The 11,670-nt window shown below is 41.6% G+C and overlaps 1 non-coding gene across 1 annotated transcript; it reads right to left on the bottom strand.

Annotated features, from left to right (window-relative positions):
* Positions 1-9,104: 9,104 nt before the first annotated feature.
* LOC138833458 (U6 spliceosomal RNA) lies at positions 9,105-9,210 on the bottom strand. Its single transcript, XR_011373922.1, has one exon. It is a non-coding gene; the product is annotated as a U6 spliceosomal RNA (small nuclear RNA).
* Positions 9,211-11,670: the final 2,460 nt, after the last annotated feature.

Here is an 11,670-nt window from a genome sequence, read left to right as displayed (position 1 = left end):
CTCCTGAACTTGGCGAGTGATTTTAGGTGTGTCTACAACAGTAGAATCAGCATAAATCAAGCCAGCATTTCTTCATTGAAGATACAAGGAAAGGACACAGGTTGCCACATTGTAACAATGAAATATACAAGACACTCTATGGGGGGGGTGGAGCGACATGTTGGGGAGGTATGAAGGGGCGGAATGGTAGGGGAAAGACAAAGGAGAGGGTAACAATGCTCAATAAGAAATGGACTAATTACCTTACTTACGTAACTGTAACCCCTCTGCACAGGAACTTTACAATAAAAATATAAATTGAAAAGATACAAGGAAAACTTCTGTACTTATAGGAAGTTGTATTTGTCACACAATATCAGCAAGGTATTGGTTTTAGGACCACAAGCATATTAAAATTTTGGATGCTCAAATTCTCTACATAAACACAGTATATTATTTCCATTAGAATCTGCCCACAACCTAGTGCAGGGTAATTGCTAAGAAAATTTTTACTACATTCTATGTTTGTAATGAAAAATAAAATTATATGCACTATTGACTGATACAATTTTTTTCAGATAATTTATTTATTGTGAAAATATCGTACAGAGGGGATTTTATTACATGGGCAAGGTAATGAATATATATACATATATGTATATTCATATATATACATATATACATATACATATATATATATATAATGTTTTAAAATCAAAATATTTTACATCCTTTTAAAAAAAAATTTATCATGAAAATACCATACAGAGTTGTTACAATTACAGAGGAAATGTAATGAGTACATTTTTATCAAGCATTATTGCTTCCTCCTTGGTTTCCCCTTCCCTTCATATCTTCCACCACCCCCCACCGCCTCCCCGACCTGCCCGAAGTTGTAAAGTTCGAATTTCAGCATAACGACTTGTACATCTCATTGCTGCAATGGGTCCACTGGTATCCCTATTTGCTTTTGCCCTTCCCATCCACAAACTATATCAATATCAAATACAATGAAAGCCGGGGTTATACCGTGGGGGAGGGACATAGAACACAAAAAAGCAATCATCTTATGAATATGTTTGAAACAAATGCAAGAAGGAAAAAAATACGAATATCTATATTGGGGTTCATTTCACGTAAAATCAACTTATCTGACCTTTTCTGCTTGTTTCAGACATACACTAGTTATTGCAAATAAGGGAAACCATGGGACCTATGTTTCTTTGGGCCTGGCTTTCTTCACTTAATATACTTTTTTCCAAGTATTTCCAGTTCTTAACAAATGGGTCAATGTCATCCTTTCTGATGGAGGCATAGAATTAATTCCATTGTGTATATATACCACATTTTCTTAATCCATTCATCTGCGGAGGGGCATCTGGATTGGTTCCACATCATAGCTCTCTTAAAGAATGCTGCAATAAACAGTTATGTTGGTAGCTTTAGTATGGTCTTGTTTGTTACCATTTGGGTAAATGCCAAAAATTGGGATTGCTGGGTCATGGGGGAGCTCAATGTGAAGTCATTAGAGGAACCTCCATACTTCAATAGATACAATCTATTCAACATCAAACAACTATGTACTAATGGGTTAAGAACAGAAAAGAAGAATTTTGCAAACGAGAAGTTATTAGATTTAGAGAGAAATGTGGGGAAAAGTAGGATTAGAGGGATGTGGTAGGTAAAAAGAGAGTGTATTTGAACAAGTCCTAATTTCAGAGAGGGAAATAGCTTGGGCAGAATTATTTGAGAGACTTAAAAAAACAAGAGAAAATGGAAAAACAAAAATTTAAATATAAAAAGTGAAACACAAAAATTATGAAAGGGTAAAGAAGTGATATTGAGAGAAGAAAAGCTAAAAAATAAAAGTTCTTAAAATTATATAGGTAGAAGGAGATAATACTACTTTTAAAGAATTTAAGCCTAAGAGGTTTTGAATTGAGTAATAAATTTCTGGGTTAAATATGTACACAGGGGAGATAAAGTCTAATAATCGATGACAGGTATGTATCTGAGGATGAGCAAAACAGAAATTCAGTCACCCAAAAAGAAGAAAGGGACGAAAAAAATGAAAAAGAAAAAAAAGAAGAGAAAAAGAAAAAAGAAAAAAATGACCAAAAACTCAGTAGAGATTAAAACACACACAGACACACACAGACACACAGACACACACAGACACACAGACACACAGACACACACACACACACACACACACACACACACACACACACACACACACACACACCTAAAATAAAAATTATGCGAGGACAAAAAAGATTAATAGAAAACAATTTTTAAAATATAATTTTAAAATTTTTAAAAATTAAAAATTAAAAAAGGTATAAAAAAGAGTTCTTTGATTGGGGAGGGGGGGGCTGCGTGCATGGGAAGATCTTTTATCTCCCTTGTGTCCTAACGAATCTCTTTGTGGAGTCTCAGGTCTGCTTGTGGTTACTGTCTGGTCTGTCTTGATTGGTTACTTAAGTCAGTTTGTTTGAGCAGGCAGAAAAATGCTCTGCTTTACCCAGGATTGTGTGATCCTCCTCCTTGCTAGTTCAGTGGGAGAGAGATTGATTATCACAAAAGAAGGAGATGGCAAAGAAGGAGATGGCTGTTTCTTCTAGTTTGGAGATGGTGTGATGAGGCTAGGTTCTGGGTAGAGTTGAGGCCTTTCACCAAACAGTAGCTTTTCCCTGAGGGGATAGCTTCTGATATACTCACAAAGCCCAGCCTACAGCCATTCTCAGGGTTTATGTATACTGAATTTCAATTGTTTTTCTAGGCTGCTGTAGGGAGGGGCAGCCTCTGGCTCTGTTTACCCAGAAGAAAGCCACACCTGTAGGGGCGGAGGATTCTCTGCTTGGGCTTTGTGACTTTCCCTTGGGTGGAGCTACGCCTGGAATGTCAGGTCAGGTTCCTGTGACCTGCTAAATGACTCCAGCTTTCTTCCAAGGCCTGAGTTGTTGCTAGCTCCTCAGCCAGGCCTCTGTCAGTATCAAAAATGGAGATCTCTGCTGCTGGGGGTGGGGAGAGGTGGACTTCCCTCCTCTACTTCCTGAGAAGGAGTGAGGATGTCAGGGTTCTACTCACGCTGGAGTGTTGGTTCCGTGGTCATCTTTAGTCTGTGACCTGCAGGATGAAGATATTTGCTCCTTGTCACTTCTTGCTGGTGTTGAGTAGAATCCACTAGCTCTCTGGGTCTGGTGCCTTTGTCCCGGATTCTCTGTGTTTAGGTAGTGTGGCTATGGCCGCCACCACCACCGCCTTGGCACAGCTGCAAGCAAGTGCTCAGGTCTGTCTCATTGACTCAATTTTTACTCTCTGGTCAAACTCTCTGTACAGTGATAGCACACTTGGTGTGATTCTCTAGGCTAAGACTGTTCACTGGAACACTAAACTGCTATCTATACGAAAAATTGACAACCTCCAGCTTCATTTCCACAGTCTTCATTCAACATTCATGAGTATATTTCTTATCAAGCATTGTTGCCTGCTCCTTTGTTTCCCCTTCGAATCCCTTCAAATCACCCTCCTTCCTAATCCACCTCCCAGCCAAAGTTGTAAAGTTTTTTTTTGATGTAACATCTTGTACACCTTATTGTTGCAATGGGTCCAGCTGTATCCCTATTTAAACATTTTGTTTTTGCCTTAGCCCTCCACAAATTATATCAACCTCAAATACAATGAAAGCAGGGGTTTTACCGTGGGGGAAGGACATACAAAGCAACAAAGAAATCATCTCATAAGTATGTTAGAAACAATTTTTGCAAGAAAGAAAAACCATTTGATTCCTTATCTTGGAGTTTATTTAGCCTACCATCAACTTATCTGACCTTTTCTGCTTGTGTCAGGCATACTAGTTTATGCAAATAAAGGAAACCATGGTACCTATGTTTGTTTGGGCACAGCTTACTTCACTTAATATAATTTTTCCAAGTCTTTCCATTTCTTAATAAATGGGCAATGCCATTCTTTCTGATGAAGGCATAGAATTCCATTGTGTATATATACCACATTTTCTTGGTCCATTCATCTATGGTGGGACATCTGGGTTGGTTCCAAATCTTAGAGCTATGGTAAACAATGCTGCAATAAACATAGCTTTGCTGGTACCATTAGTGTGCTCTTGTTTGTGATCATTTGGGTAAATGCCCAGAAGTGGGATTGGTGGGTCAGAGGGGAGCACTATGTGGAGTCTTTTGAGGACCCTCCATACTACTATCCAAAGTGGCTGAACAAGTTTACACTCCCACCAACAATGCAGTAGGGTTCCCTTCTGTCCACATCCCCTCTAGCATCTGTTGTTATTAGAGTTCTTCATTATAGCCATTCTAATTGGAGTGAGGTGGTATCACAATGTTGTTTGGCATTTCTCTTATGGTTAGGGAAGTTGAGCATTTCTTCATGTGTCTATTGGCTATCCTTCTTTCTTCTTCAGCAAAGTTCTTCTGTTAGTCTATAGCCCACTTATTTATTGGGCAGTTGTTTCTTTGACGATTTATTGTTAGGGCATTTAATTTTCTTAGTTCCAGGTATATTGTAGATATGAGACCCTTGTCCGTTGTATGTTTAGAGAAGATCTTCTCCCAATCTGTGGGCTTTCTGGTGATCTTGCTAGCTATGTCCTTTGCCATGCAGAAGCTCTGCAATTCTATGCAATCCCATTTGTCCAAACTTTCTTTAATTTGTTGTGTTTCTGTGTCTCTTTTAAGAAAATTTTGGCCTGTGCCAAGGAGACCTAGGGTTTCACTTATTTCACCCTTTGAATTTTTTAGAGTGTCAGCTTTGACTCCGAGGTCTTTGATTGTGGAGCATATGGGCAGTAAAGATGGCGCTGAGGGGGAGTTGTGTGGGAAGAGCCCAATTTGCTTTGCATTCCATGACTAACCATCCTGTGGAAGCTTAGGTGCATGATAAGGTTCCTCTTCCTCCCCTCCCATGCACACCTGGTCTTTTTTGCTTTAAAAAAGAGCTTGCTCTGAGTTAATAAATGAATTTCCTGCTTCACTTGACTAACTGCTGTGTCTGTTTGTCTCCCTGGCTAAGTGAGGCCGCGGAACAGGGGAGCAGCCGCACTTACCTTTCATTTGGACCCCATCCGTCTTTTGTGGGATGGACGAAGACCCAACATCTGTCACCCAACGTGGGGCTTGAAAGGAAAAGATACCGGCAGAGGCTAAGCAGTCTCACAGGGTAAGTGAAACCCTTAGTATGGGTAATGCTATTTCACAGAAGTAAGAGGAAGAGGCAGCATTAGGCCTAGCAGGAATAAAGGAGGACTTGAGAAGTGAGAAGGAAAAGGAATGGGTAAAATTCATCCAAGAATGCACTGAAACATGCACAGTGGAAATCAAAATGAGGGTGAAAGTTACCCCCTCTGACTCAGGTTCCCCGGATGGTCCTAGGTCCCCACCCTATTTCCCCGATTGAGGGAGAGGTACAGCGTCCTACACAACCTGTGAGAAGGAACTGCAAGACCCGGACCCCTACCAACCTTCCATGGAGGGGTTGAGGGGTGGGGAAGTAACCTAATTGGAGGCCTACCCTGGAAAGGAAGGGCCACCCAGGACCCCGGACCCTGGGCCACAGGATTTGCTTCCCCAAGTGTATCTGGTAAATCTGGCCCTTGGAATGGTATCCATGGGAAGCTAAAGATCTAAAAGAGCTCCACAAGGCAGTGGTGGAGGATGGTCCAAACTCTCCTTGGGCCCAGACTTTATTACAGGACATTGCTTATCACCCATGTGTCCCCAAGGACTGGCTGGATGTGGCCAAAGCCTTCCTCACTTGTTCTCAGTTTATTAAATGGTGAGCTTTCTTTAAGGAGGAATGCAGAGTGCGAGTGGAGAATAACTGGCAGGCTCAATCTGTGATACCTATTACTTATACCATGTTAAAAGGGATGGGGAATGGTACTCCACTGGCATCCAACATGCCGCAATACCTGGCCCATACCGTGACCAGGTGATGCAGGCAGGACTTGCCACATGATTCAAACTGGATGATGGGCCCACTGAGTCCCTCATAGCAGGAGTTACACAAAAACCTGGTGAGCCTCTAGTTGAGTTTATAGATGGAGTTGAACAGAGTATTAACCACAAGCTGCCAGCAGGGAACCTCCAAGATCAGTTTGTAAAGCTGCTGGTCTGGGAAGAGATGAATGCAGACCACCACATGGCCTGCATGGGATTGAGAGAGTGTTTTCTGAGAAGATGGCTGGTGGCCTCACAGGATGTGGGAATGCAACAGCACCAGTCCCAATCATAAGCTTTAGCTTTACATGCTCAGACATCTGCAATGACTGTGGCTATTACTCAGGCACTGGCAGCCCAGGGCCAAGGAACCCCAAGACCATCGGGGAGAGGGACTTGTTTTAAATGTGGGCAGGAGAGGCACTTTAAGAGGGACTATTCACAACAATCCTCTGCCAACTGGCCCGAGGGGTCCTAACCTCCCCCTACACCCTGACCCAGGGGCACTAAGGGATACCATTGGAAAAAGAATTGTGGATCCAAGTTTGATTTAGATAGGAAGCCCTACCTGGGTGGAGTGGTGGCCATTGATAAAACCTAAACTTGTAGCCCTCCACCTTCTGGTGGAGATAAACCTTGGGTACATATGCCCTTCTATGAGTCCTTGGAACACACCCATATTTGTTATTCAAAAGGCCTCTGGGGCTAGGTGTATGCTCCAAGATCTATGAAAGGTAAATGAATGGATGGAGCTAGTAGGCATCCCTAAGAGGTATGCCCTGGACTCCTGCTATACCTTCAGAATATACCTCGGTGTGATTGATATTAAAGATTGTTTTTTTCAATCCTCCTGCATCCGGATGACTGCAAAAAGTTTGCTTTCTCCATCCCTTCTCTTAAGTTTTCCCTGCCTGATTGGAGGTTTGAATGGACGGTGCTGCCAGAGGGAATGGCAAATAACCTGGCCTTTTGCCAACAATACTTGGCCACACTTGTAGGGACTGTGTTGGGTTCAGATACCTCCCTTGTGTTTGCCTACCCGGATGATATAATCGTGGGGCACCAAGACCTAGGACACCTGGAGGGCCTTCTGGCCCAGGTTCGCACCATATTAAGAAAGGGGGGCTTCACCATAGCACTCAATATGATTCAAAAGTTACCTCCTTTTAAGGTGCTCTGGTTCCACCTTACCTTGACTCAGGACAGTCTCCTTAAGCCTTTGCTGGATATTCCAACCTCTCTGACCTTAACCCAACTTCATAGCCTTTTAGGGGAAATCAATTGGCTGTTGCCATGGGTGCCTGTCCCTAAAGATAGTGTGTGCCTTATTTGCCCTACTAAAAGGCAGGATGCACCAAGAAGTTATTACAATTACAGACAGCCATTGGGCAATATTTTTGCAGTTCTAAAAAGGCCTGGATGAAGTTTTCCTGAAGAGGAATTCTATTTTTGAGCCCATTTCCCTTTGGTGGTTTGGAGGTGTTACATTGATTTCTGCAGTTTTAATTCAAAGGGGGGAGCCATTAGAGTGGGTTCACACTCCCCTGGGGGCACACCTCAGGTATAATCTCAGGCAGATCAACTTGCAGATGCTATCGTCAAGGGAAGGACCCAAGCCCAAAGGCATTATGGCCTTGAGCTTCACTCCAATGTTTTTCTTTTGGGGATGGCAGACATTGAGCAGCTCACTTAAGCCAATGCCTCATCTTGCTCTCTCCTTAGAGGGTTTCTAGGCCAAATTGACTCCCACCACCACTGGTTCCTTTGATTTTTTTAAAATAAGAGTTGTAATAGTTATGAAGGAGTATCATAGTAATTTTGAATTGCATTTCTCTAATGACTTCTGTTCCCAAAGCTTAAGCCAGCATAGAAGTAGCATTAAACACAACTTTGTAAACCCACTGGCGATTTTCATGGATTTTGGAATACATGTCTATTCAGAATTTGTGCCCAGTTTTAAGCAAGTTTCTTGTTAATCTCATCTTTAATCTCTCTATACAAAATCAATAATTAATTCAATGTAGTAGAAAGGAAAAAATTAAGTATCTCCTAAAAATTTTCATTTTTCAATTACATGACATTGCTTAAATCATTTTCTGTCTACACTTGAGATTATATAATTAATTAATTTAGACCTTTTAGAAGGTTATACGTATTTTATTTATTTTACATTGATTGATCTTTCCAAAGCCTGTGTGTTTAATTTTCCTTGGTGTATTTCAGTATCATGTAGCTCATATTTCAGAGTGAAGAATAAATGGAAGGAAGCAAACAAAAAAATACAATTCCTCTCATCTGATGAAGCCTCTACAAGAATGAGGAAAGAGTTCATCCTTCTAAGGAGCTACGATAGCATATCAAAAAGTTAATTCATTCTAATAGGTCTTCATTATCTTTACAATGTAGCGTAAATGATTTAAAACGCAATATACTGCTCAGATACTTATAGGTTTTATCAGGTTTGTATATTTTCATATGGATTTCACCTCAGTTGTAATTCCTTCATTATTCTGTCCCTGATATTTTTACACTATCAAGACATAAGATCACCAGTTTGATTTAGAGCATGAGAAATTATCCATCTGGCTTCCTTGGAAGCAGTGAATAGTCAATTGATAACATTATTTCTGGTTGCTCATTACATGTAATGGTTTCTGTAATACATATCACATTCTACGTAGTATTTAAAAATCTGCTTTGTTAACAATATTATATGGATAAAATTGGGGGAATAAACTCTTCCATCTCAGAACACTTTTATATGTTTTTAGTTGTAAAAGTACTGTACAGAGGGGTCACAGTTACACACACACACACACACACACACACACACACACACACACACACACACACACACACACACATTTTCTTGATCCATTCATGTACTGAGGGGCATCAGGTTGGTTCCATATCTTACCTATGGTAAATAATGCTGCAATAAACATAGTTGTGCTTGTAGTTTTAGTATGGTCTTGTTTCTGATCATTTGGGTGAATGCCCAAAAGAAGGATTGCTGCGTCATAGAGGATCTCTATGTGGAATCTTTTGAAGAACCTCCATTCTGCTTTTCAAAGGGGTTGACAAGTTTACACTCTCACCAAGAATTCAGTAGTGTTTACTTCTGGCCACATTCCCTCCAGCGTCTGTCATTGTAAAAATATTGAACGCTTCAGGAATTTGTGTGTCATCCTTCGAAGGAGCTATGCTCATCATCTCTGTATCATTCCAGGTTTAGGGTATGTGCTGCCAAATTGAGCACAGAACTTTTTTTATATCTAAAGTATAATTGAGTTTCTTAAATTAGACACTTCAACAAAAAGTAAATGCAAAAGAATGGTCATGAAATATTTATTTCTTACATAAGCACATATTTAAGAAGAAACTCAAAATTGATATGTCAAAAACAAAGTAATTCCAAATATTTGTGGTTCAAGAGATGTGTAGAAGGAGGAGTTCAATTATTCTCTACAAGACACCTGTCATAATGAACATTGCAGCAAGGGTTAAGGTTGTTAAAGTTTTAATGCTTTAAATGGGTTTAATTTTGGGAATTTGCTTAAATATGCCAAAATAGGGACTGTTTGGCAGGTCATAAAAATTTTCCAAGAAGTAGTTAAGATTTATGGTAGCAGACATATATTACTAAGTATTTATATTTCAGAATTTATAGAAACTTTACTAATGAGAAGTTGCAAAGTCTTTGTTTAAAGAAGCAGAGTAAAGAGTTAAGAATTTGTTAACTACAATTTAGAGCTTCCTTACTTTATATGTTAGCGAGCAACAAGTGATGATATAAGCCATATACAAATGACGAGATGAGCCATAAATAGTAATCTTAGTGGGTAACTTTAAAGACTACTCATAGCCTATAAAACTCTTGTTGAACATCATAGCCTTAGCCAGTTTTAAATGTACAGGAATATGAGAATATAGTAAAATCTAATATGTAGTACACTTCAAATACTGGAAACATGTAACTGGTTTATTTTTCATTTTATTAATCATGAATATTTAATTGTTGTTTTTATTTATTTGTAGCATTGTTTTCTGCGGCGCGTGCCTTCTCGACCAGCGAGAAAGAACGACCACCACACCAGGAGGCTTCTCAGATCACGCTTTATTGGAGAGCCTTTTAGTTGATGGGAGAGCTTGAGCACGAGAGAGCGTGCACCCGAAACATGGCCGCTTATATAGGGAATAGGAACACGGGTCGCTCTATCATTGGTCGTCTGCTTTTTACCATCACCAGGTGCCACGGGATTGGCTGGGGACTCTACGTGGCTCGCGCATGCGCAAAGCCCAGGACCCACCATCCCGCCAAGCACCGCCTGAAATGGAGTGGTTACCTCAAAGCTGCAAGGGAGTGGGCGCCATCTTGTAATGGCGTTTACCCTGGCTCCCTACAGTTCCCACTTTTTTGTTTTTTGGCAACAGGTAAGACTAGAGGCTGGGCCTCTGTCTAAAACATTAGGACCTTGCACTGGCCTTTGCCTGAGGGACGCCTTCCCCAGTGATGACCAGGCCCGTCCGATGCCTTTTTTGCAGAGGTGGGATCTTGGGCATCAACCCACTTGCAACCCAGCATGCTCTTCTTGAGGAGATGGTACCCTCAAGTGCAGTGCACTTGCCTAGCACCCTGTCCCAAATTGCAAGTTGCATACCTGTCCCGGTGCAATGGGATCCCCTGATCCCTCGGGGTGCTAAGGCTATGCAGGATGGTAAGGCTTAATTGCCTCTCAGGGCCGACAGCCCGATCTGGGGTGAGGATCAACTCTCCAAAGCGGCTAATGCTTGCAAGATAACAACCTTGTCCCTTCTGGTTTGGGCTCGAAGGCGACAGACCAACCATAGGCAGACCACGCATCCTCCCAGGCAGCAGGCTAAAAACATTCCGACTCCCACCCACTCTTTGAAAAAGGACTCCGCAGAGGCAATCCAGTCTTCCATCCTACAATCTGTGGAAAATAAGGTGGGGAGAAAAAGGGAGTCTGCATGCAGGGGCATAGGAACTGGCCAGGCCCTGGTGACAGCCCACAGCCATTGGTTTAGCTATCACAGGGGTTGCTATTAGCACTGTTGCTAACAGCAGGAAGATCAGCTGCATCAGGAGACGAGTGGATGGCATCTTCAAGAGGGGGTTCTGCTGCAGTCTCCACCAGCCTGGTCAGTGTCGTTGGCACCCAGTGAGGTACTTCTTGACTCTGTGGAAAAACAGAAACAGCTCCCCTGTATCTCGTTATTACCGGATCCGGTCCATACCATTTATTATTAATAACATCCTTCCACATAACCATGTCTTTAGTATCCATGGGGTCTCTTGTCATATGCCGATCTGCGGCAGACTGGTCGTTGTCATTTAGAATTAAAAAATTAAGGGTAAAGAGCACAAGAGAAAGTCTTTCCCTGGGGGACGCTGACTCAGCAATTCCCCCTTTTTGTTTTTGAAGCATTTCTTTTATGCTTCTATTAGCTCTTTCCACTATACCTTGTCATTGAGGATTGTAGGGCAGTCCGGTGGTGTGGGCAACCTGCATTTGTGCGCAAAAGGCGCGAAAACCATGGGAAGTATAAGCAGGGCCATTATCCGTCTTGAGTCTAAGGGGCTTTCCCCAAGCTGCCCAAGCTTCTAAGCAGTGTATTTTGACGTGAGACACCTTTTCTCCTGCCAGAGGTGTGGCATGAATGACACCGGAAAAGGTGTCCACAGACACATGTAAAT

This window comes from Dipodomys merriami, unplaced genomic scaffold, assembly GCF_024711535.1.
Source record: "Dipodomys merriami isolate MVZ:Mamm:240054 unplaced genomic scaffold, mDipMer1.0.p SCAF_208, whole genome shotgun sequence".
NCBI classification, from domain to species: domain Eukaryota; kingdom Metazoa; phylum Chordata; class Mammalia; order Rodentia; family Heteromyidae; genus Dipodomys; species Dipodomys merriami.
This window is presented reverse-complemented; position numbering and strand designations above follow the sequence as displayed.